The sequence below is a fragment of the Paroedura picta genome, chromosome 1 (assembly GCF_049243985.1).
Source record: "Paroedura picta isolate Pp20150507F chromosome 1, Ppicta_v3.0, whole genome shotgun sequence".
Classification (NCBI taxonomy): domain Eukaryota; kingdom Metazoa; phylum Chordata; class Lepidosauria; order Squamata; family Gekkonidae; genus Paroedura; species Paroedura picta.
Window position 1 is genome coordinate 100,517,369 of NC_135369.1, and position 26,162 is coordinate 100,543,530.

The 26,162-nt window shown below is 40.8% G+C and overlaps 1 protein-coding gene across 4 annotated transcripts in view; it reads right to left on the reverse strand.

Annotated features, from left to right (window-relative positions):
* TAB2 (TGF-beta activated kinase 1 (MAP3K7) binding protein 2) overlaps window positions 1-26,162 on the reverse strand; it is a 57,571-nt gene that overhangs the window by 22,044 nt on the left and 9,365 nt on the right. The window contains exon 2 of one of the 4 annotated variants that reach the window (XM_077350270.1): window positions 4,539-4,650. The exons of the other annotated variants lie outside the window; for them this stretch is intronic. The gene's annotated coding sequence lies outside the window, so the exon portion shown is untranslated. The remainder of the gene's footprint in view (window positions 1-4,538; window positions 4,651-26,162) is intronic. 4 annotated transcript variants of the gene reach the window in all.

The following is a 26,162-nucleotide window of genomic DNA, read 5'->3' on the forward strand; positions in this document are numbered from 1 at the left end:
GGAGTAGATATTAAAAATAAGTGAACTTGCTGAAATGGCAAAACAGCACTGATTAGAAAAAAAATCAATGTCTTCTTTTAAAATAGAATGGAAACTTCTTATAAGCTTCTTATATCATCATGACAAAAATGATTTGCTAACTGAAAAATGTAATGATTAAATGGGGGAGGGGGTATTCAATAACGTAGAGATTTATTTACATAGACATGTTGGAATAATTTGATTATTAAGAATTGTTTTTTATACCCCGCTTTTCACTGCCCAAAGGAGTATCAAAGCATCTTACAATTGCCTTCCCTTCCTCTTCTCATAACAGATACCCTGTGAGGGAGGTGAGGCTGAGAGAGCTCTAACAGGACTGCTTGGTCAGAACAGAACTATCGGACTGTGAGGAGGCCATGGTCACCAAGTTAGCTGCATATGGAGGAGCAGGAATCAAACCCAGCTCACTAGATTAGAAGCCATTGCCTATTACTGTTGAACTCTGACACCCTCAATGACAAACGTCCAAAATCGCCATTGAGAGATCTGGGACTTCCATCAGCTTTGAAGAGAAATTCTCCTAGTTTGTCCCTAGCTCCATTTTGCAGACTGTTCACCAAATCCTCTATGTCATGGTCCGGAACTAGACATAGCTATTGCCAAGTTCTGAAAATCTACCTAGTAAGCTCCAATCCTTGCCTGTTCACCTTTCTTCCAGCTTTCATAAATCTAGGGAGGCAACTTTGCAGGCTGAACTTTCCTGTAAACTTCATCAAGACACGCTTATAAAATAAATAATTTTAATCTGCTTTCACTTGGTTAATTACAGGACTATTCAGATGAACCTGTAACTTCAAAGTTATATTTGGTTGCCAATGAATTCTTGCACACTAACAAATACAGATCACAAAACCCACAATCTAGTGCCCAACTGAGCTGATCTCTACTTACTCCTACATTGTCCATCCAAAGCAATGGACAAGGATACATGTGTATACATACTTGTACAAATGTGCACAGACAGATTTCTGAGTCAGGCAACATCTGCTTTCTTACACTGGAAGTTCTTTTGATCATTGTAGCGATGACCTCATTTTTTGTTATTATATCACATTAAAAATTGCCCTGTAGGCCTTCCGTTCACATAGTGAACCTACAAGGCAATCCCCAATCTACTTGCATTTTCACAATACACGTGTGGACAAGCCAATCATATCTCTTACTATAAACTGCAAAAGCTGGTGGTACCACTATTTGTTCTATCTAGCATTCAATTTTACTAGGGTGTCAGCTGCCACACTGGCAAGATGCCTATTTGAAGAGCAGTTTGTGTGTGTCTACACAGTGACTTTCCATAATCAATGAACAACTGTTAAGTTCATGTACCCAAGCACAAAAAGAAAACAATAGGATTGCCTATCATACATAAAATATTTATTTATTTATTTAGATTTCTATACCGCCCATTTCTTTGCAGCTCTGGGTGGTTTACATTGAACTTTATATAACTTACATGGAACAATATATAGACAGTAACATCAACAACTTTCAAATAAGGCATCAAAAAATTACTAAAATCACATTTATACTATATATAAATAACAATTAACAGTAATATTGGAAGGTTAATTATTTCAGTCATGGAGGGGGCTGCTGGGGGCCCAGCAGGTGTTCTAAGTCGGTTGGCCTCAAGCGAATGCCTGGTGGAAGAGCTCCCTCTTGCAGGCCCTGCGGAAGTTAGGGCAGGGCTCTGATCTCCTCAGGGAGCTTGTTCCACCAGGTGGGGGCCAGGACCTAGAAGGCACTGGCCCTTTTTGAGGTCTGACGTGCTTCTATGGGGCCAGGGATCCGCAGCCAGTTGGAGGTGGTGGAACTTTTGAGGGTATAGGCAGGGAGGCGGTCTCTCAAATACACTGGCCCCAAACTGCGTATGGCCTTAAACGTGATTACCAGAACCTTAAGCTTGATCCGGAATTCAACTGGGAGCCAGCCAAGTTGTTGGGAGTACCGGCCGGATGTGGGATATCCATGATGTTTTAGTGAGAATCCTGGCCGCAGCATTCTGCACCAGTTGTAGTTTGCGGATCAAGGATAAGGATAGGCCTGCGTAGAACGAGTTGCAGAGGTGACTGTTGCATGGATCACTGTGGCTAGGTGCTCCGGGTCCAGATAGGGTGCTACTAGCGTGGCTTGGCGGAGGTGGTAGAATGCCAGCCGCACTACCTTTGTGACCTGGGCCTCCATTGTAAGGGAAGTGTCCAGGATCACGCCCAAGTTCCTGGCGGAGTGCGTGGGTGAGAGCTGCACACCTTCCTGGTTGGGCAGATGCTCTACCTCCCATGGTCCCTTCCTACCCAACTATAGGACCTTTGTAGGGTTGAGCTTCAGGTGACTCTCCTTGATCCATTTTGTCACTGCTTCCAGACATCTGGCTAAAGGTTCTGGGGGAGAGTCAGGGCAGTCATCCATCAGGAGGAAGAGCTGGGTGTCATCCACATATTGGTGGCAGCTCAGCCCAAACCTCTGCACCAGCTGAGCCAGAGGGCGCATAAAGACATGATACCAGTGAAACTTTTCTAATATAGGTGTATCTGTTCTCATGTGAATGTATGAATATATGAAGTGATGATACTACTGTTGCACTGCTGAGACTGTTTATGCACTAGAGGTTTCATGAAGGGCTGCGGGCTGAACATTTAGTTGTGACAGGTCGCCCCAACTCTTCCTGCACCCACACGCAGAGCATTTGGCCTGGTGCACCTCATCTGTCCCCAAATATGTGCACCTGCATGGGAGCTGGGGCAGTGAAGTTCCCAGTGCATAAATGGTCTGAGTGCTGCAACTGTAACGTGGCTTGTAATAGAAAAATGCCATGCTATTGTATTCTCATGGGTTCCTGTATAGGAAATCTCCTTCTGCCTACATCTCTTGAGAATGTGTGGACCAACAGGCAACAGTTGGTGGATGAGGTGAAGGAGGTGGGGACCCTAGGGGGAAGTGACCATGTCCTCATAGAATTCCTTTTGAGATAGGGAGGCAAGGAAGCTTGTAGCCAGATGCAGATGTTGGATTTTCGTAGGGCAAACTTTAATAAACTCAGAGACATGATGAATGTCATACCATGGACGAGAATGCTGGAAGGGAAAGGAGCATGTGAAGGGTGGGCGCTACTCAAACAAGAGCTGTTGCATGCTCAATCAATGACTATCTCAGAAAGACGAAAACACTGCAGGAGCTCTAAGAAACCTATTTGGATGAACAGAGAACTTCAAGAGGAACTAAGAAAGAAAAGGAAAATGTTCAGGAAATGGAGGGAAGGACAGAGCTCTAAAGAAGAGTACCTACAGGTTACTAGGCACTGTAGATCAATCATCAGAAAGGCCAAAGCTGAGAGTGAGCTAAGATTGGCCAGGGAAGCCCACTGTAACAAGAAAAGATTTTTCAGTTATGTGAGGAGCAAACATAAAGTAAAGGAGGCAATAGGCCCACTGTTGGGTGCAGATGGGCAAACTCTAATGGAAGATGCAGAGAAAGCAGAAAGGCTTAGTGCCTATTTTACATCTGTTTTTTCCCACAGGTCAAAGGGTTTAGGCACATCTAGAGATGGCATTAGCCAAAGGATAGTGTCTGGGTAGCAGGTTGACATAGATAGAAAGGTTGTCGAGAAGCATTTAGCTGCACTGGATGAGTTCAAATCCCCTGGGCCGGATGAAATGCACCCGAGAGTGCTCAAAGAACTTTCCGGAGAACTTGCAGAACTCTTGTCCATCATCTTCGGGACCTCTTTAAGGACTGGAGATGTCCCGGAGGACTGGAAGAGAGCCAAAGTTATTCCAATCTTCAAAGAAGGGAGGAAGGATGACCCAGGAAACTACAGACCAGTGAGTCTGACCTCTGTTGTGGGGAAGATAATGGATCTTTAATAGTAAAGATAATATTCAAGTGAGCGATCTGCAAACATCTGGAGGACAATTTGGTGACCAAGTAACAGGTTTGCTGGATCATGGAAATTCGGTTGATGCCGTTTACTTGGATTTTAGTAAAGATTTTGATAAGGTTCCCCATGATGTTCTGATGGATAAATTGAAGGACTGCAATCTGGATTTTCAGATAGTTAGGTGGATAGGGAATTGGTTATAGAACCACACTCAAAGAGTTGTTGTCAATGGTGTTTCATCAGACTGGAGGGAGGTGAGTGGTGGGGTACCTCAGGGCTCGGTGCTCGGCCCGGTACTTTTTAACATATTTATTAATGATCTAGATGAGGGGGATGAGCCTCTTGTGGCGCAGAGTGGTAAGGCAGCGATATGCAGTCTGAAAGCTCTGCCCATGAGGCTGGGAGTTCGATCCCAGCAGCCGGCTCATGGTTGACTCAGCCTTCCATCCTTCCGAGGTCGGTAAAATGAGTACCCAGCTTGCTGGGGGGTAAACGGTAATGACTGGGGAAGGCACTGGCAAACCACCCCGTATTGAGTCTGCCATGAAAACGCTAGAGGGCGTCACCCCAAGGGTCAGACATGACTCTGTGCTTGCACAGGGGATACCTTTACCTTTACCTTTAGATGAGGGGGTGGAGGGACTACTCATCAAGTTTGCAGATGACACCAAACTGGGAGGACTGGCAAATACTCCAGAAGATAGAGACGTCTGAACACAATGGAACGAGATCTGAACACAATGGAAAAATGGGCAAATGAGAACAAGATGCAATTTAATAAAGATAAGTGTAAAGTTCTGCATCTGGGTCAGAAAAATGAAAAGCATGCCTACTGGATGGGGGATACACTTCTAAGTAACACTGTGTGTGAACGAGACCTTGGGGTACTTGTGGATTGTAAACTAAACATGAGCAGGCAGTGTGATGCAGCGGTAAAAAAGGCGAATGCCATTTTGGACTGTATCAACAGGGGCATCACATCAAAATCACAAGATGTCATAGTCCCATTGTATACGGCACTAGTCAGACCACACCTGGAATACTGTGTGCAGTTCTGGAGGCCTCACTTCAAGAAGGATGTAGACAAAATTGAAACGGTACAGAGGAGAGCGATGAAGATGATCTGGGGCCAAGGGACCAAGCCCTATGAAGATAGGTTGAGGGACTTGGGAATGTTCAGCCTGGAGAAAAGGAGGTTGAGAGGGGACATGATAGCCCTCTTTAAGTATTTGAAAGGCTGTCACTTGGAGGAGGGCAGGATGCTGTTGCCGTTGGCTGCAGAGGAGAGGACACATAGTAATGGGTTTAAACTACAAGTATAACGATATAGGCTAGATATCAGGAAAAACATTTTCACAGTCAGAGTAGTTCAGCAGTGGAATAGGCTGTCTAAGGAGCTCCCCCCCTCACTGGCAGTCTTCAAGCAAAGGTTGGATACACACTTTTCTTGGATGCTTTAGGATGCTTAGGGTTGATCCTGTGTAGAGCAGGGGGTTGGACTAGATGGCCTCTATGGCCCCTTCGAACTCTATGATTCTATGATATTTTTCCTGGCCCAGAGAACCTGGAGAACAGCTCTCTTGTCTGTCTAGAGATATATGATTTTATGCCTTGTGCCCTTCCTGATGCATATGGGGCTGCTGCCTAGAGAATCAGTGGGATCCTTGATGTGGCTGACCCTTTCTGAGACCAAATCAAGTGAGTGCTCTAAATATAAATGTCATTTCATAGCACAGTTATGCAACATTAATTTTTCTAAAAAGTAGTCATGTACTTTCATAGGGAACCTTATTGAAACCAGGGACAGTTCTCTGCACAGGCTACAAAAGTATCACTTGGGCACAAGAGAAGCACTGCCTGAAGCAAGCTGAAATTTCCCTTCTCTTACTGAGAACTACTCATCTGGCCACTTCGGATTTTTCTATGCTCATCCTCCAACTCCCTCAAGGAAACCAATTTTCACAAAAATTATCTTTCCCCATATTGTGTAATGCCCTTTAAACCAGTGGTCCCCAACCTGCGGGCCGCGGCTCCCTCTCCCCGCCCCCCCCCCGCAGTAAAAAACTTCCCAGGCCGCAAGCTTGCGGCCTGGGAAGCTTCTTACTGCGGGAAGGCGGGGAGAGGGAATCAGGGCCGGGCCACGCATCGCGCACTGTAAACTAAACATGAATCAGGATTCGCCCCTCCAAGTTTTTATCACGGACAGAGCCCGCCCTAACTCCTCCCTAATAGCCCTTAGGGCTTTATTTAACTGCAGGACTGGTTAAAGATTACGACCATATTTAAAAACCAAACTTTATAATGCTAATATTAAACTTTTAAATAAAGTATTATCAAACATATTTTAATGTATTAATTACTACCTGTCATGCAGTCCCATACTACACACCATGGATTCAGGTAAAAAGCGAACCAAACTCCTAGGAGCTCTCAGGCTCAACTCTTGTTTTCCGTTTTTCCTCCCTTCTTCCTCTTAGCACACATGTATACATTGTAATCTGTTCCCAGAAGGCAGATAACATTTGAAGGACACTATCTCTTATTCTGCATGTTAGGGCTCTAGCAAGTAGTTCTGGCCACCTTTTGGCCACTCCATGGAAAAATGTAGATTTCTCTTTGTTCTGATAGTCCTTTGAAGATAAAAGCCCTTCTGTCATAGGAATAGCAAATGGCAGGAAAGTGATGCATTGGTGGGCCAGGGGGGTGTCTATATGAATCCTAAGACTGGTCAAGCCAGTTGTTCCTAGCAATAGACTTTCTATCATGATGATTTCAGATGTACCTAGAATGTGCTCCCTCTTTATGTCCAGCCCATCAAATGCCAAACACAACCATGGATTTCAGATGAATGTATAGATCTCGTAGAAAAACGTAAACGAGCCAAACATGTTGACTCTAAGCAGTACTGAAGACTGAACAAATATGTTGGGCAAAAGATGAAAGAGGAGTGAGAAGTCTACAGGAACAATTTTGCACCAGACCTGGAAAAAGCTGCATCCAGGCATGAATATAGAACCCTATATCAGACCCTCAAATGACTACATGGTAAAAATAAGCCAGCAAATGATAATATTAAGAAAGAATATGGTACTGCAACAATGGAAAGAATTCTTTAACCAGCTCTACAACCATGATGTAGGGACCACAACCAAAGCCACCACTTATTGACTTACCAGAAAATATCTTCATTAGCAGTGAGCCAACTCTCATTGAACTAAAAAGCACAATCAAATCTTTGAAGAATGGAAAGGCACCTGGAAGCTGAGAGAGGCATTCTGCCATAACAGCTCCACACTCTCTTAACATTCATATGATGCTCAGAATGCATTCCATCAACATGGAAGAAAGCCATCATAGTGCCAATCCTGAAGAGAGGTGACAACCAAGAATGTAAGTATTACCGTGGCAGCAGTCTCTTGTCAGTTATTAGCAAAGTGTTCATGAAGATCATACAATCAAGGCTACGGGAATATCATGAATAGTAGAGAAGAGCAAGCAGGATTTAGGCCACATCGGGGCTGTATTGATCAAATGTTCATCATCCGTCAACTAGCAGAGGAAATAATTATGTGCGGAAAGAAACTTTCATCGTCTTTATTGACTTCAAACAAATCCGCTTTCTTTATGGAAGGTACTGGAAACCGAAAATGTACCCCCCCAAAAAAAATAATCACACTCCTCCAAAGAGCATTGGATGGTTCAAGTAGCCAAGTGTGAATTCAAAATGAGCTATCAGAGGAGTTCACCATCGAGACTGGAGTGCACCAAGTAGATGTGGCTTCTCCCCTAATTTTTAACATCGTAGTTGATGCTATTATGAGGAAAATATTAAAGAATAGGTGTGGAGTTCAATAAGGTCAAAACAACTTTGTGACAGATCTAACATTTGCAGCGACATATTTGCTGATACAAATGCAGAGGCTGCTAACATCCTCTATGACATTGCCTGCATAAGTCAATCGTCAGCTTAAAAATAAATATGGAAAAAACAAAAGTCATAACCACAGATGGATAACTGACAAATGTATACCTCAGTGGAGCCCAAGTTGAGCAAGTCAAAGAATTTAAGGCTCATTGGTACAAGAAAAGAAAGTGTCATCAACCACTGAAGTCCACAATAGGATTGGCCAAGCAATATCAGCATTTGCCACACTCAAATGGTGCCTCTGGAAGAAGACAGACATCTCTCTCAAGACCAAAGTTTGTCTCTTCCAGACACTAATCCTGCCAATCCTCCTATATGGATGAGAAACATGGACTTTACTAAAACCTGACATAAACAAACTCTAGACCTTACAAATTCTATGCCTACAGCAGATTCTGGGTCTCTCTCTATGCAGTCATAATCAAAAGGAGACAATTCAGACAAAATATGATAATAAGCCACAAATTGAATAACAAATCCACAAGGGAAGATTGGCCATGTCTACAGAATGAACACCAGCAGACTGCCTCATAAACTCCTCTGGCGAGAACAACCGAGTGGAAGATCTAACAACTGGTGACAAAGAAAACATGGCTTAAGCACACCGGCGAAGACCTTAGAAACCAGCGATTAACTATCCATGTGGCCAAAACCACTGCCACCAATCACCAAGAGTGGAAGCATATTATAAACAAGGCAAGAAATCCAGTAGGACCTACAGCAGTGTATTCGCTGAGAGGACAGCTTGCTCCACCAATTGCCAGCTAAAGGATAAAAAGAAAAAAAAGAAGGGTTTTATTTGTTAAAATGGGTTTTCTCAATCAGTGTTTCGTGAAATCCTGGGGTTTCTTAACAGTCTTGGAAGGGTTTCCCAAATGGGTGGGAGTTAATTAATTTTAAATATATTTTTTTTAATTTGTTAAACATTTATCAGATTATATATGACTAGAAATAAAGCCCATTTTATATCTAAATAAAATGGGCGCTAGGCCCCCGTCCCCAGGGCGAAGGCTTCCCGGGGGGGGACGGGACGACGCGGGTAGTGGTTGGTGACCTGGGGTGTCCTGGCACTGTCCCGGGCATTCTCCTGTCCCTGGGAGCAGCCTCGTTGGGGTGAGGCTGGTTCTGGAGGCGGGAGATGGGCTGCGGCCGGACACCCACCCACCCTGAAGGCTTTTGAAGCCTTCTCTGCGCCATGGGAACAGGCTCTCCGCGGCGAGCCTGCTCCCGGGGCACAGAGAAGGCTTCAAAAGTAGCAGCTTCCTAATTTATCTAACTGCCTGGTATGCAGCCTCCATGTGTGTCTGGGGGCTCACTGATTATATCCCATGCCTGCTGGGCTTGAGAGGGGAAGATGCTGTGTTCAGTGCAGTCATAGAGAGGCGCCCTGAGTGAGTGTGTACACAGCTATACTTCCTAACCATATTCTGCAAAATAGTGTCAATTTCTAGAAGCCTGAAGAATTTTCCAGGGGTTTCTCTTAATGCTAAAAAAGTTGAGAAAGTTTGTAGTTGTATTTTTTTTCCCAATTGAAATCAGGTGATATGCTCCAGCCCTCTTTCCTGCGTTGAAGGGATGCAGGCAATGGAGCAGCGTAGGCCTGTCCCAGTCTTGTTTCTGCAGGCTTCCACTGCAGGCTTCCTTTGGTGAAGAAAAGCAAACTGGTAGACAGTCCAGAATGCAGGTATGGTTCTATTAACAAATCATCTGAAAACATTTCTGTGCTGTCACTTCCTGTGCAGTGGGTAATGTTATATCCAGCGGGAATGTCTAGGTTATGTCACCAGTTTGGTGTAGGGGTTAGGATTGCAGACTTCTAATCTGGCGAGCCGGATTCTGCACTCCCCCATATGCAGCCATCTGGGCAACCTTGGGCTCGCCATGGCACTGATAAAGCTGTTCTGACCGAGCAGTGATATCAGGGCTCTCTCAGCCTCACCCACCTCACAGGGTGTCTGTTGTGGGGAGAGGAAAGGGAAGGCAACTGTAAGCCGCTTTGAGACTCCTTCGGGTAGAGAAAAGCGGCACATAAGAACCACCACCACCACCACCACCACCACCACCACCACCACCACCACCACCAACAACAACAACAACAACTCCTCCTCGTGACAAGTCACTTCCAGGGGCATGGTCCAATTGCTTCTTGTCCTCAAGGTTTTTGGGGCCGGGGCCGTATGGATATGCTTCTAACCTCCGTCCTATCCCCAGAAACGTTGTAGGGGAGGCCAACACTGATGCTGTGCAATGCCAGGTCAATTAACAACAAATCCTCAATTCTGGATGAGCATTTTGCAGAGCATGAACTAGATCTGGTGTGCATGACTGAGACCTGGGCAACAAAGTGTGAAACTGTCACCCTAAAAGATCTTGTACCACCTGGGTTCCTGGTCCTTCATCAGTCTCAGAACTCAGGTGGGGGAGGCTGGCAATACCGGTCCAGGATAAATATCCCTACAGGGCTCTCCCACCGCCTTCAATCTCAGGGGTGGAATGTGTTGGCCTTGGGTGGGAATTTTTATTGTTTTAATGTACTATGTTTGGTTAATTTTATTTCTGTATTTTAGATATGATGTTAACTGCCACAAGCCAGCTGGTCAGGAGCAGCAGCCTACAAATATGATGAACAAATGGTCAATGAAAACACACCCTCCATGCCCTTACCACTGCTAAAAGATACTTATTACAACACTGAAAAAATAAACGTCCAGCTCTGGTAAATCAATGGATTGAGAACTTCAGAACTAGGGTTGGGCGCTTTGGCACCTGAAGCGGCCAGTCGCTCCCGACACAGCCAGCGCCGCACTGTGTGTGTGTGTGTGGGGGGGGGGGGCGTTGGCACCTGCCAGTGCTCTGATGCCTGCACCGCTTCGGGTGCCGAAGCACCCAACCCTATTCAGAACTTTATCAATATTTGAATGCATGGCGTATAGGTTATGGTTGCATATGGACTTATTTTTCGAAACTTGAAAACTTTTTATACTAACGTGTATCTATCATGACTATTACATATTTTGCTCTCCATTTTCTGTATACTTTTAATTTTAAAAACTCTATTGAGTTGATGGGTTTTGAGCTTCCCTTGTTCATTTTTTCCCTTAAATCTTTTATGTATCTTTCTTTTAAAAAGTAAACTCTTATACTGAATCAGCCATTGCTCTCTCAATGTAAGTACAGTCTTAGGTAGAGATTGTTTCACATCTGGTACTTTTAACTGGAGATGCCAGGGATTGAAATTGAGATCTCCTGCATGCAAAGAAGAGGCTCTTCTACTGAGCCACAGCCCCTCCCAGTGCAGGCTCAAATGCCCACCTCAATTGCTGTTCCCAGAGGATGGGGAGTACCACAGGAACATCAAAAGGAGGAAGGGATTGACAAAAATCACCTCCACAGTCATCAGCAGAAATATTCTGCAGCATTCAATCCATAGGTTTTTACATTTTTTAAATTTATTTATTCAATTTTTATATCACTCTCCCAGTGATATATTGCAGACAATATACACAGGAATCAACTAATGCTATAGTTCATCTTACCTAAATATCCTGATACTACATACTTCTCAAAAACCATTGTGTAATTTTTTTTACAAAGATATCACTCATTCCATAAAATACCTTTTGTATAGATTCCAGTTTTCCCACTGGAAAAAAACCTTAGGGTTAAAAATGAGGGAGCTTCTTCACCCCCACCCCCATGTTTTCTAGGATCTTTCTCTCTCTACTATTAATATGATCTCTTGGTTAGGATTCAGAAGAAGAGAAGGAGGTGACCTCAAACCAGCGTTCAGAACAAGTCTGGGCCAGAGAAACATGTCTCCCTCATGCGCATAGAAACAACGTATTTCATCCCACACCAGCCCTTTCTCCTAAACAGTTTAGAATACTAGGCATTCTTTATTAAGCACAAATTCTTCATTTTTTCTATCAGCTATTAATCAACCCTAAGAAGGAAATGGCATTAATTTACAAGATACCGCTACTTTAAAAGGCTAGCTTATCATGTGGGTGGTTTAAAATGGAACAATTCCCTCTGCTCTGATAGCACATAGGCAACGAGATGTCTCCTCCTACAGATCCAAGTAGATCTTATAAAATTTTGAGGAACAGAGAAGTAATATTCAGGACAAATACAGGACAATCCTCATCTGGTTTGGTTGAGGTTCACTGAAACTAACATTTTCTACTGGGCCTCTGAGTCTCCCTCCCATGAATTTCAAACAACCTGAACCAACCAATTATGCTGCCATTATGAATTTACTGTTCTCACTGTTTATTACTGGTCTATTGCTATTAAAGGTTACCAACTTTCTCTGTATTGTTCCTATTCCTCAATGTTTCATGTAAACCGCCCTGAGCCTCAGGGGAGGGTGGTGTATATATATGTGTGTGTATGTATGTTTGTGTATAAATCTCTCCCTCTCTCTGATGCGATATATATGTACGGACCAAGACCAAGTCACAGAAATATCCTACATCTTAGCCAGGTGTGCCTGAGTCCCTTCAAGCCTGGATGCAGGCTGTCATTTGTATACATGCTACAATGGCTGATAGTATGAGGGAGCCCTTATATTACCTCTCCTCACTGACTTACTACTTTCCTCACTTTCTACATCAAGACACAGGCCAAAGTGGATGCTAGCACTACCACAACAACATAATCTGAAGCTACTTAGATCCTAAACACACATGATGGAGGATACACATGGGGGGGGGGGTAAGCCTACAACAGTAACAGTAACTGAGTAATTGCACATCCTATGTGTAGTGGTAAGCATAAGAGATTCGTAAAAAAAAGTTCACCCTATGCTACACCAAGCATTGTACTATTAGAACTGCCATCTGAACAGGTTCTAACAATAGCAGCTGTTCTTTTTAAACCTTTGGTGTTCTAGTGAAGCACATCACCATAATTCTAAGCCTCTTAGAGAAAAGTGAGATAAAGATGTTCTAAGTATTCATAAGGGAAGAAAATAACATGAAAGGGAATACTGCCGAGCTAGTACCATTAAAATATTTTACTGAGGAGCCATTTATGTCCTTTAAAATGGCAATTCCACATTTACACTCTTATTAATTATTATTGCACATGCTTTATACTGCCTAATAGGTTACTAAATGAAAGCAAGCAGTGGACTGGAGATTTTAACGCCTCTCACAAATTATGCTCCACAGACTATTTATCAAAGAGTCATTTTCTTGATTGAAGCAATAGCAAGTAACCAACAAGTAATTTCACACAGCAAACAGAACATTATAATATAGATAATTAATTCTACCCAATAATTTAAAGAGAAAAAAATTAAGGGATATAAAGACCTAAATATTTGGCAGCCAACTTTTTCCTTAAGAGCAGAACATAATGAACCCACAAAACTAGTATTTACCTAACGTGGCTCAAAGATCAAGTTACATTTTTTTGGCTTTCAAACAAGTGGAGAATAGGAAATGCACATGTTCTAAGAATACCAAAATGTTTTCAACAGCTTTAAAGAGGAAAGAAAATCATAACCTTTCTTTACTCACAAGTTGATGAAATAAAATCCTTTAAAAATCTCACTAGGTTTTTTTTTAAATTTTTACAGAAAGTTCATGTGTTATTTTTTGGAAATGCAGGACTCGGAATTCCACAAAAACACCTTTCCAATTTGTCGTATGAACTTGGCAGAGAGACAAAAAAAGTCAAAAGCATACCCATGGATTATCTTGGAGACTGGAAGGGGGGTGAACTCCTAGTACCTGAGCTATTTAGTATATTTTAGTATAAAATTAGCATCTTAACTGTGCTCCAAAGTTTAACAGGAACCACAGGAAAATCTAGATAACTTTTTCGACATAATTCCAACCTCTGTCAGTGGAAAGCAGTCTACACTAATATAAGCATCAACACAAGTCAACCGACAGTATTCTACAGATCACGCAAGGGTAGTCCAACCTCAAGAGTGGAGGCAGAAGCACAGGCTGCTAGTTCTGAATTGGTGGGCAGTGATGGGCAGGATACAGTGACATATGGTACCAACAGCTGAGGTGGTAAGCATGTATCCCAGTTTAGACTTCAGGAGAGGGGGACTTGTTGGCTGACCGTGACTCTCAAATGAGAATGATGTCCTGGAGGCATTCCAGGATTGGCTCCCATTCCAGTATCCCTACAGAAGGGGCTGGAATTGGAGAAATTCAGGCTTGTGAAGGAAGGCTATCTGCAAGAATTGATGGAGATTACACTTGCAATGGCCCTGTGCTTCTTTGGTTTCATTAGAGAGAGTAGTCAAGTTCCACTCTCTCTTCTTCAGTTCCACTCTCTCATGGAAGGCCAATGGCAGGTCAGCTCTGCCCCTGGCCTCCTCCTTCTCCTCATTTTTCCTGCTGGAAGAAGAGCCAGACTCATCTGCTGACCCACTTCCCAAAGGTAAACTGAGTGGGGTGGTTGGGACAGAGGAAGAGGCTTCGACTGCTGTCCAGCCCCAGGTCACTGAGCATAGCTTCTGTGCTCACTTGAGATCCTGGGGGTGAGTGGTGGATGGGAGAAGGTATCCAACCCTCCATAAGAACCCATGGGACCAAACATAGCCCTTGTGCTCTCTCAAGTCGGGGGGGGGATTACATTAAATTAGGCAGTATAGTTAATTCCTTGTGCTGAAAGAAATTATTCAAAACATCTGAAATACTGTGCTTTTCTTTGCCTTCCGTAGCTGCAAGTTGACTGGTTCATCTTCAAGGAAAATAGCAAATCAATACAAGCTTAAAAGTCTACGTACAAAATGTCTCTAACTTCCACAAGACCATGTCTTAGCCAAAACACAAAATCCATCCAGAACTCTCTCTACATGCCATCATGTCACTAACATGATTTAGTCTAGTTGTTGTCATGAACCCCGATTCATGCCCCCTCCCCTGACTGTTTTCTCCTGGACTCCTCCAGGCTGGGTGTAATAAAAGCATAAATCCTGGGGTTGGTTGCATACCAAAGCTGCCCTCAGCGGGGCATCCTTATCAATTCCGCTCAATTCCTTGCTTGTCTTGCTAGAGTCTCAACAGGCTATTAGTTTAGATCAAACGCTGGGCGATGTGGCTTGCCTGGGAATTTCTGTAAGTTTTCCAAATGTACCTTTCCCGCCATTTCTGGTCCTCATCCTCCTCCCCTGCTTGGTTCCCCCTATAAGTACACCCCAATGAGTCTTGGCTCATGTTAGCTGTTGTAGTATTTCTGCTCAATAAAGACTTTGGATCCTTACTTTGCCTGGACCTTGGAAGCTTCTTTAGCACAGACTCTACTTGCTAACTCTGCCTGATTCCTGACAGTAGTCCCTTGTAAATAAATGACCACTATCCAATTAAACACTCTGTAAACTGACATTCCAAAGGACTATAATGTTAACATTTTAAACATTTAACTAATCAAAAGTAGTCAATAAGATTAGAAATATAGCCATTAATATATTCACCAGCAACAAAACATCTACAACTCTCATCCTAAAAAAGAAAAAAACCCAAATACACAGGAAAACAATTAAAATCAAATTAAAAGGAAAAAACAATTACACCAAGGGACAGCTATAAATACACAAAGTAAAACACTGACAAATCAACTAAAACACTGGAAAAATAGAAGCCTTCCTGTTTCATAAAGCTAGGTAGGCTCGGAGCAAAACAACCTTCCATGGAGATCTCTCATTGAAATACCATGACAGAACATACCCTGCTCATCCTCCTAATTATGAAGGCTATACCAAAAGCAGCACAGTCTCTGAATCTAATCTTAATGGCTGCTCAGGTTTATATGGAAGAAAGCAGTTGTGCTCAGAAATAAACCACGGCAGATCTCTGAATCTCGCAATGCATGTGTTTTAGCTAAGAACACTGTAGGATGTAGGATGAGTCCTTCTGCTATAATCACACCAGTATGTATCTGTAGTATTAAAAATAAACTGCTCTCTCTTCTGTTACTTGTCAGGAACCAAGTGGTTGGGACCCAGCAGATTCACACAACAGACATCACTCTCGGGCTTCAGGATGAAGCTTTAAGTAAGTCTTTATTTGGAGAATCAGGACAAAGATCAGCACATCACATAAGCTCTAAGACAGGAATCTTGATACTGAGGAAGGAGGTTGCAAAGTATATATATATTGATTCACACAGAAAGAGCAATACAGTTTCCTCTGATCTAGAAAGTGCTAAAACAACCCAACCAGCCATCTGGTATTTAGACACCCTGTGAAGTAGGTGAAGCTGAGAGCCCTGATATTACTGCTCAGTCAGAACAGCTTTATCAGTGCTGTGGTGAGCCCAAGGTCATGCAGCTGGTTGCATGTGGGAGAGCGCAGAATCAAACCTGGCTGCACTCCTAACCCCTACACCAAGCTCTATTACCTATTCAGAAAAGTTCATCTTACCATCCAGGGTGCTCATATCTAGTAAACTGGGAAAACGTTTAGGAATATGGATGGGAAATCTTGGTACTATGTCATCAAAAATACATTTTTTCCACGTGTGGTGGGAATGTCGTTATGCTAGTGAATACTGGCAAATGGTTTTAGGAATCTCAGCTGGTGTACTTACTTGTATGCCAGAAATGTGTTTACTTAATTATCTAGTAAATACTTTCACAGTATTAGTTCCAAACATGTTATGCAATTTTTGTTTTAAATGCAATCACACTGGTCCACTTTATGCATACTCAGGTGGTAGCCATCTTGGTCTGAAACAGCAAAACAAAATTTGAATACAGTGGCATATTTAAGGTCAACAAAGTTATGTTCTGGGTTAAAGTTCCACATAGAATCATAGAGTTGGAAGGGGCCATACAGGCCATCTAGTCCAACCCCCTGCTCAACGCAGGATCAGCCCTAAGCATCCTAAAGCATCCAAGAAAATGCTTTTGTGTGCCCACACACTTCTTCACATGCATGCATCTGAAGAAGTGTGTGGGCACACAAAAGCTTATACCCAAAATAAAATATCTCTGGTTTTAAAGGTGCCACTGGACTCAAATTTCATTAGTCTATGTGTGTCATTGGAAGGAAACATCCAAGCCAAGAAAAAGGAATAGATGCTCACATCCTTTTGCAAGTCCTCCTCAAGTCCATATTTATAGCAGAGAGAAAGAGTGTGTGTGTATATATATAGAGAGAGTCTACTCCCAGTCATGATTTCCCAACATGAGTCAAAGCCTCATATTAAGGATCAATAGATATGCCTGCTGTTCCACCTGCATAGGTAAACCCATCATGCATTAAAAGGCTCTATACAATCAAATACAGTAGCGACACAGATTTTAGTGAGTAAAAATATATGCATAGAGACTGCCAACAAAATTTTTGGTCAAGATTCTATCAACATAAAGCACTTCTCAAAGTCAATTTTCAGAAGATAAGCAGTTGAAAATGTATAACTATTATTCTTAACCTTATATTTGAGTCCAAAACTTGCCCATTGCAATTTTTTAATGCTTTCCCAGCAAAAATGCTAAATTGTGGGTTTTAATAGGACTAACTTAAAAATGCAGATGTGGGTTTTTCCACAGAAATTGGCAAAAATAAGCCAGCTTGCTATAACTTTATCCTACAGTTTTCTATGGTATAAAAATATGAATACATTTTTTTAAATGATAAACAATTTATCTATCAACAAGCCTCTGTAAATCCACTCAGGAGACACACTCCTTGCCCAGGCAACATGTCCAGCAATGTAGAGATCCCCTTCCCCAAGGTTCTGCAATGAACCACAGAGAATTCACAGTGAAGGCTCTTTGGAGAAAGCAAAAGCATTCATGAGATCTCCTCTGTTCAGCAAAAGCAAAGGACAGGAGGCAGCTCTTTCAATTGCACTGCACTTTGGAGCAAGCACAAGAAGCAGAACAGATTGATATTACTCCTGACTGCTCCAAATCCTGAGTTTATGAGTTTTCCCATTTTTCATGACTTCTGGCAAGGGGGGTGGGGGTCATGCAATGGGTGGAGCATGGTTGTTTCTGTTCCTCTGTTTCTTATTCAAATATAAACATGAACCGAAGACTTGCCTTGGAGAATTTGCAATGGCAATTATTAATAATGTCTGAAATTATAAGCTAAACCAAAATATGTCAGCTCAATTTTATCGGAAAGTCTTATATGGGCTAAAGGCATATAGTGTTATTCTAGTCCAACCCCCTACTCAATAGAGTCCGTTTAGCAAAAGCTAGAGCATCACATGCTTGTCAGCTTAAAAAAAGCAAAGGCCTAGTCAGTAAAGCTCTAAATTAGGAAAACCAGTATCAATGGCTCCCCTGAGATTGTAAAACATTAACACCAACACTAGTTTTGGGTTGCCAGAGACAAAATTTAGTCTTTGAATTACAAAATCAGATGAACCCAGGGTGTTTTCTAATTTGTATGAAAAGCAGTATTTAAAATAATTATTTCAAATTATGTTTATTTTTGTGCCAAAGTTATATATGACCCAACGACAATATTTACAAAAGTGACTGAAAATGACAAATATTTGAATTTGTAAAACAATGCAGAAATGCATTCATTTATTTCAACAACCTTTTCTCATACAAGTAACTGAGGGACCACAGTTCCACTGCCAATCTATAATATTCTTTTATGAGAAAGAATGGTCTCAACAGAGAATACACGGGTACAATTATTGCTCTTTTCTTTTCCATTTTTGAGAGTGGCACCAGCAGAAGACCCGGAACTGATTAAAGCTGTCGTAGTAGAATACAGGATAAGAGAGGCAGAAGTCTAAGGCCATGCAAGCCTTTGAATGTCACAGCCAGTGTGTTGAACTGAAACCAATAGCTGATGGGCAGCTGATAGAATGACAGCAGAAAAGTGTAATAAACAGGCTCCACCTAACTCCTGACAATAACCAAGTAGATGCATTCTGTATCACCTGGAGACCCCATGTCAACTGAAAGGGCAGACGCACAGAGTACGTTACAAGAGTCCATTCTCAATGTTACATTACTGGTTCTCCAGAAAGCATGAGATTGAGAGCTAAAGCAAATTTATCAGTGCAAAATATTTGTTACTCTATTCCTCATTTTTGTCTTGACTGAGATAAAAGTCTTTCAGTTACATTCACTGTGTTATGCAAGCACTTCCAACTTTCCCAGCTCAATAAAAGAAATCAGAAATTACTCTGCTGAAAATGAAATATTAATCACAGTTTCAGTTCTGTTTTCAATTATCCACAAATAAGAAATCAGATTTTCAGTTGTGGTTTTGACTTGACTTACACAGTCAACTTGATGGATTCAGAACCTGTTTTAATTAGGAAAATTGTGCACATGTGATTTTATTCCTCCTGTTTACAAATAAACATACATACACTTTCTAACACAGCCTCTCTCAACTGTTTTACCTTTGAGAACCCCCTGAAACATTCTTCAGGCTTCAAGAAACCCCAGAAGTGGCCCGATTCTGCAGAATATGGATGAAAAAGAGCCTCTTGTGGCGCAGAGTGGTAAGTAGCAGAAATGTTGTCTGAAGCTATGAGGCTGGGAGTTCAATCCCAGCAGCCAGCTCAAGGTTGACTCAGCCTTCCATCCTTCCGAGGTCGGTAAAATGAGTACCCAGCTTGCTGGGGGGTAAAACGGTAATGACTGGGGAAGGTACTGGCAAACCACTCCGTACTGAGTCTGCCATGAAAACACTGGAGGGTGTCAGCCCAAAGGTCAGACATGACTCGGTGCTTGCACAGGGGATACCTTTACCTTTATGGATGGAAAGCATAGCTGTATACATGGCTATTCAGGGCCCCTCTACTTCCTACCCCCTCCAGGCCAATCATTGGCTATTTTGAGAGAGTATGGATGACCATATTAACAAATAAACATTTAACTAATTAAAAAATATAAAAAATTATTAATTCTAGCACAACCCCTAGAAATAATCTTCTTAAGAACTTTAATGAGGATTCTGAAATGGGAAAAAATGCCTAATAATGTGTTGGCAAGGGCACCGTCATTAATTTTGTGAAACAAGAAGTCTTCAGGAAATTGAATATAAATGAGAAGATTTTTCAGTGTTGAATTTCCTTTTAATAATTTTTCATTCAAAACAAAAGCAACACAAACATTTCAATACATAAGAGCGTCTTATAGGAGGACAGATTATAGGTCCCTCAAGTACTATACTATCTCCTCTGACAAGCAGTAGCTCTTAAATGTTTTCAGAAGAGCTCTTTGCAATTTTTTTGTTTGAAATCCTTTTTTGTTTTTTTGTTTGAAATCCTCTTCATTGGATACTGAATCTGAAACTTTCTGTACATAAAGAACAGCTTTATTGCTGAACTATGGTTGTCCATTAAAACAGTTCCCTTCAGTATCAGTGTCAAATATATGACCCAGGGGCCAGAATTGGCCCCTCCAAGGCTCATATCCAGACTGTGAGCAACTGATGTGAGGAAGAGAAGTTAGGAGGCTGGGGGTGGGTGGGAAGCAGGTGCAAGTGGTGAGGTGTGTGTTGTTGAAGCTGTCAAGAAACAGGAAATGGCTGGGAGATGGGACTAAGGGGCTGAGATAAAACAATGTGGCAGGACTGACAGCAAAGACAGGGTACTCCCCCCCCCTCCTGCCTCTTCTGACTGCAGCTCAGTCACTACATGGGGTGGGGAAATGGATAGAGCTGAGTAGCCGGCATTGCCACTGCTGCCCCAACCAGTTTCTTTATTTTCAAATGGTAACTCTGAGGGGGCTGCCAAAAGCAAGCACACGAAACAGTGGTTTGCCAACAAAGTGATGAAACCAGCAGGGGACAGAAGAGGAAGAGGGCCAGCATGTGGAGTGGGAGGAAACCAGGGTGTCTTGTGTGTACCACTCTAAGAGCAAAGAAGAATGACAACTAAGGGTAAGGGGATCTGGGAGAGCCAGGTTCAGGCCCCCCTCCTCCTGAGTAAAGGCCCTGACATCCATGTCACCAGGGGCTGGTTGTTCATCCAGCCCATCCCACAGGGCTGTTGGTGATGAGGATGGAACAGTTGAGGGGGATGTCCAATGTACCCCCTCTAGAACCTCTGAGATAGGAGCGTGGAAACAAAGAGTGAGAGATGGATCATAGCCATGCTAATCTGCTGAGGCAGGGTATTTAGGAGGATGCTGAAAAACTACTTTATTTACTTACAAAGTAATGACTCATCTCCTAAAAGTGCAATATTTGAGACTTAATTTGTATGGAAACATGATACCCCCCATTATGGCATCCCTTGGGAAAAAATCTAGCCTTGCATATAATTAAATACGTTTATTGAGGCTTTTGAAAGTTCCAGAGTAAATCAACTACTTTCACTGTTAGGCCTAAATTGGTTGTGTTTGTATTTTGAGTAACAAATCATTAGTTCAATTTCCCTGTGACCATTATAAACTTTATGTCTCCTGTAACTGGCATTACATTTAATGACACACATGGTTTGGCCCAACAAAGTCATATTTATGTCAGATCCAGCCCTCATAACAAATTAGTTTGATATCTCCAGTCTATTTTGTAGGTGGGCAAGAATAGCTTGCTGGGATTTTGAAAGCTTGTTTCCAAGCTTAATTAATTCTAGTTAATATGCACTTAAATACATTTACTAACTTATTTGTTTTGAGTCAATATGAAACTAAACTTTGGATGTCATTTCCAATATGATTGGGTTGCATTCCCTTAATGGAACAGGTTTGAAGTTTGGAAGCACTGCTAGACTTGGGCCTACTGCCAGATAAACAAGTGGTAGAAATGGGCAGGGGTATCGTTCACCAAATTCAGCCCTTTCGACTTGTGAATAATCTAAGATCTAGTTTTATTTACTACAATATACTGTACATAGGGCTGCATGTGAGGACTATCTAGAAACTATGGTTTGTACAGAATGCTGTGACCAGAATGTTGACTGGAATGGGCTTTAGGGACCATATCATTCCAGTCTTGTTCCATTTACAGTGGTTCCAAATTTACTTATGGGATTAATTCAGGGTGCTGGTATTGACCCTTAATGTTCTATATGACTTGTGACTCACATACGCTAAAGACAACCTAATCCCATAGAAACCTACATATCCACTCATTTTTGGAGGCTTGCTTCACCTGTCCCCACCATCTGAGGCTAGATAAGTGGGAACCTAAGAATAGGTATTCTTAATCTTGACACTGAAACCTAAGAATTTTTTTTCTCAGGAGATACATCTGCTTCCCTCTATCATCATCTTCCACCAGCAGGTAAAGACTTTTTTTATTTGGCATTTCCACATTAACTGTTATTGTTCCTCTTTGATTAAATTGTGTTTTATCAAGTTGTTTAAATATTCTATATACATGTTATTTTAAATTATGTTTTAATATAGAAATATTTTGATGTTATTATGTTCACTGCCTTGGGGAATTTATTTGGGTATAAAGGCAATACTGAGATATATATATATATATATATATATATATATATATATATATATATATATATATATATATATATATATATATATATATATATATATATATATATATATATATATATATATATATATATATATATATATATATATATATATATATATATATATATATATATATATAATCACCACTACAGCTTTAAAAATGTGGAGAACAATGACTAATATATAAATCAGAATTATGTATTCTATAATTATAAGCAAGAGCCAGAAAAATTGTTTGCTATTAAAAAGTGCTACTATTAAAATAAGAGATCAAGAGGTCTAAAAGAACTCTTTAAAAAAATCAACACTGTAATTTAAATCTTAATCCTAACTGGCATGTTATTCAATTGAAAGCACAGTGGAATGTTGAAAAGAATGGCATTGTGTATTATTTTGCTATAGTATCCTGTTAGCAAGACTAGGAGTTAATGCTGTTTGCCCTCTAGCCCTGCAGTAGGTTGAGGCAGACATAAGAACAAAGCAAGGCTTCTCAAGTCAAGTCAGATTTTATTGCATATAGCCATAGGCCATTACAATACAAAAGGAAAATATAAAAGGATTTAAAACATTTCAAATTAGTAATAAAAAAGTAAATAAGAGAATGTGCAATCTCAGATAATAATTACTTATCATAAGAACATTTCCAAATTACATACGTCCACCTATCCTATAACTATACTAGCTATTTGTTCTCTGCAGGGCCACTTTGGCCCTTATTTTCTTTGCTGCAAGGGCAAAATAATGACATTGTATTAGAAACAAATTAATTAGTATCTGCTAAAAAAAGCACAAGTTTTTCCTGGTCAGATTTATCATTTAGCGCATATAGTAGGCCAGCAAGAAATTTGTCCCTAGGATCTGTATACAATGGGCAAGTGAGAATGTAATGTGGGAGATCCTCCAGAACTAAGGCTCCACAAATACAGAAACATTGATCTTTTGGTGTTTTATGGTATCGCCCACTCAGTACAGCTGTTGGCATTGTTTGAAATCGCATGGTAAAAGCTACTCTGAGACTAAGAGTTGAAAGATCTCAAGTGATTTGTTTTGATTAGTTTGTACCAGGGTAATATTTAGATTGCAGGATTAATGATTTATCAATCAAGGCATCTGAGATAAATACCCAGTCTCTGAGTTGGTTATTATCTACTGAAGAGTTTAACAGGTCGTCTGGGATTGAATAACGTGACAAAATGTTGTTTAAAAATCTGGAGCGAGAAGGATCTTTAGCCATCAAAAGCTTAAAAGATTGTTCACTAAGTGAATTTTAACTTCGTGTTCCATGCTTCCATTTCTTCCATCCTTTTACAATGGCCAAATGTATGTGAGCCCTAGTTGAGGGCAGACCAGTTTCTGCTCTCATAAGAACTGCTGATGTCCCCTTTGTAAGGACTAAGATATGCTTGAGAGAAAGATTTTGAATAGTTTCTAGGCTGGTGATAATATCTTCCTTCCAACCCCAGATTTCAGCAGCGTACAAGAGGTGAGGGACGACCTTGCTAGTAAATAGTTTCAGGGCTGGGCCTATAAGAAGTCCTCCCTTTGTGTAGTAGAGTCTCAGAATAGACTCAACTAGCCTCAGTGCAGAGGACTTGATGGTTTCTAGGTGTGCATTCCAATTCAGGGTCTCTTTAAATGTGACTCCCAGATATTTGAAAGAGCTACATTGTACGATAGGGTGCCCATGTATACTCCAGGGTGATTTTTTTTTGTCTTTTTCTAAATACAATTACTTTTGTCTTCTCATAATTAATGTTGAGTGACTCCTCCTTGCAGTATGCACCTAGTTCTTGCAGCAGCCTTCGTAGTCCTATTTTAATAAAAGAAATTAGGGCCATGTCATCAGCATACAATAAAATGGAGATTTTTTGTTGGCCAAGAGATGGTGGGAAAAAATGGGGACTGGAAAGCTTCTCAACTATGTTGTTTATATACAAACTGGATAGGAGGGGAGCCAATACACAACCCTGTTTGACTCCTTTATTTGTTGGAATTCTGTTAAAGATTCTGATGTTCCTACCCTAATTTGAGCATGAGTATCTATATGTAACTCATATATTAAAGAGAATAACCGTCTGTCGATGTTTGTTCCTGCTAAGTGGTTTCTGTCAATGGAGTCAAAAGCTGCCGCCAGGTCAACGAATGCTACATATAATGATTTTGTTGGGCCATTTATACCAGAAAAGAGTAGTTGATATAAGGTTTGGCAGTGAAGCAAGGCTTCTCCTATTGGCTACCTGTTATCATTGCAGAATATGGAACTAGAAGAATTGGCCTGCATCCAATGCCATACAAATGCTTTTAAAAAATCTACTTTAAAAATGTTTGCCATTGCTTTATTTTTATTTTGAAACTGCAGGCTAGTCTTAGTGATCTAAGACAGAAACAAAACACAGGTGCTCACTGAATTGTTAACTGATGCAACCCTGCCTAACATAAAAGTTACAATACTTATGTTTTAAAACCAAATGGTAACATTTCAGTTTTCATAAGAGAGGTTAACTAAGTTGTCTGTCATTATCAAGAGTATCAAATCTACTTATTCTGCAAGAATCTTTCTTCTTGTTTCAATAAAACAATGCCTGACCAATATATGGTTCATCAACTGACAAAATCTCTTTGGATGTTTTTAATCTGAGTGCATTTTAAAATCTTGCTTTTAATTTGTATTGACTTTTAATTTTGGGTTTGATTTTGTCTTTACCTTATATGTTTGTTTTTATCTCAGTAAATAACATGCTTTTGTGCTCTTGCAACCTGTTGCTACATTGTTACCCAACCTGAGACTAGAGAGAGAAGCCAGGATATAAATAAACACTTTAAATAAAACTGGGTAGATTGACAACCTTAGACAACTTATCACCAACCCTCTTATTTAGTGTTTAGTACAAGGTAATAATTAATTTCAAGAAATTCAGTTATTTTGTGAAAACCACAGTTACCCTGTGAAATATTTTGGGCTAGTCAATATTCCTTAGCATAAATAAAGCCATTCAGCGAATTTAAGAGTCAAGCAGAGAATTTATTTTAGATATCCCATATCAGGATATTTGTTAATTTTCTTGACCCACAGCCCCAAAATATAGAAGCCAGTCTCATTTTCTGGCCTTCATTGTTTTGTATTCATTTGACCATGTTTTCTGATTGTTTCTATCACAAAATCGAATCCTAAATTCTTCACAGCTTCTCACAATTGTATAAGAACTATGACAACACTGTAGTATATTAATAAATATAACTTAATAAATATAACTTAACGACAGCATCTAGTTCTAAGCTAGTCTAATTTAATATCAGAACAAGTCAAGAAAGTAACTGCATGGGTAAAGTTAACATATAAACAAGCAATGACAAGAACTTCATGCAAATGTATTTCTTCATGCAAAACATATCCTAAAGTGAAATGCTATGTTCTTTTCCTGAGGAAGATGGTTCACTTCAATTTCTAGAACCCATGATGACCTGGTGTCTGTGATTTGTCAAACCCTGCTCCACATCTATGCCTAACACTCAAGCATTCCACAACAAAGAGTACTATAACTTGTACCATGTGTCAACCGTATCCTAAGATAGAACTGGTGGCAGCAGCATCTCTACTTCTGAATTTCTAATATCTAAAAGTAAAGAACAGACACTGGGATCTTCTAATTAGTACATACACAAGACTAGATGATAACTAAGTATTCCCACTGCAGCTCTATTATATATATATATGTGTGTGTGTGTGTGTGTGTGTGAGAAAGTGTCTTGTGTACAAAAAACAAAAGTCTGAAGATACATGTATTATACAGGTAGATATTTCACATAGTCCACAGTTGTCTCTCACTCATCAGTCTCTGCATGCATTTTGAAATATAAATTTGCTACCAAATAAGCAGTATCAATATTCAAAGACAACATTTTGGAACAAAGCTTCTTACTCC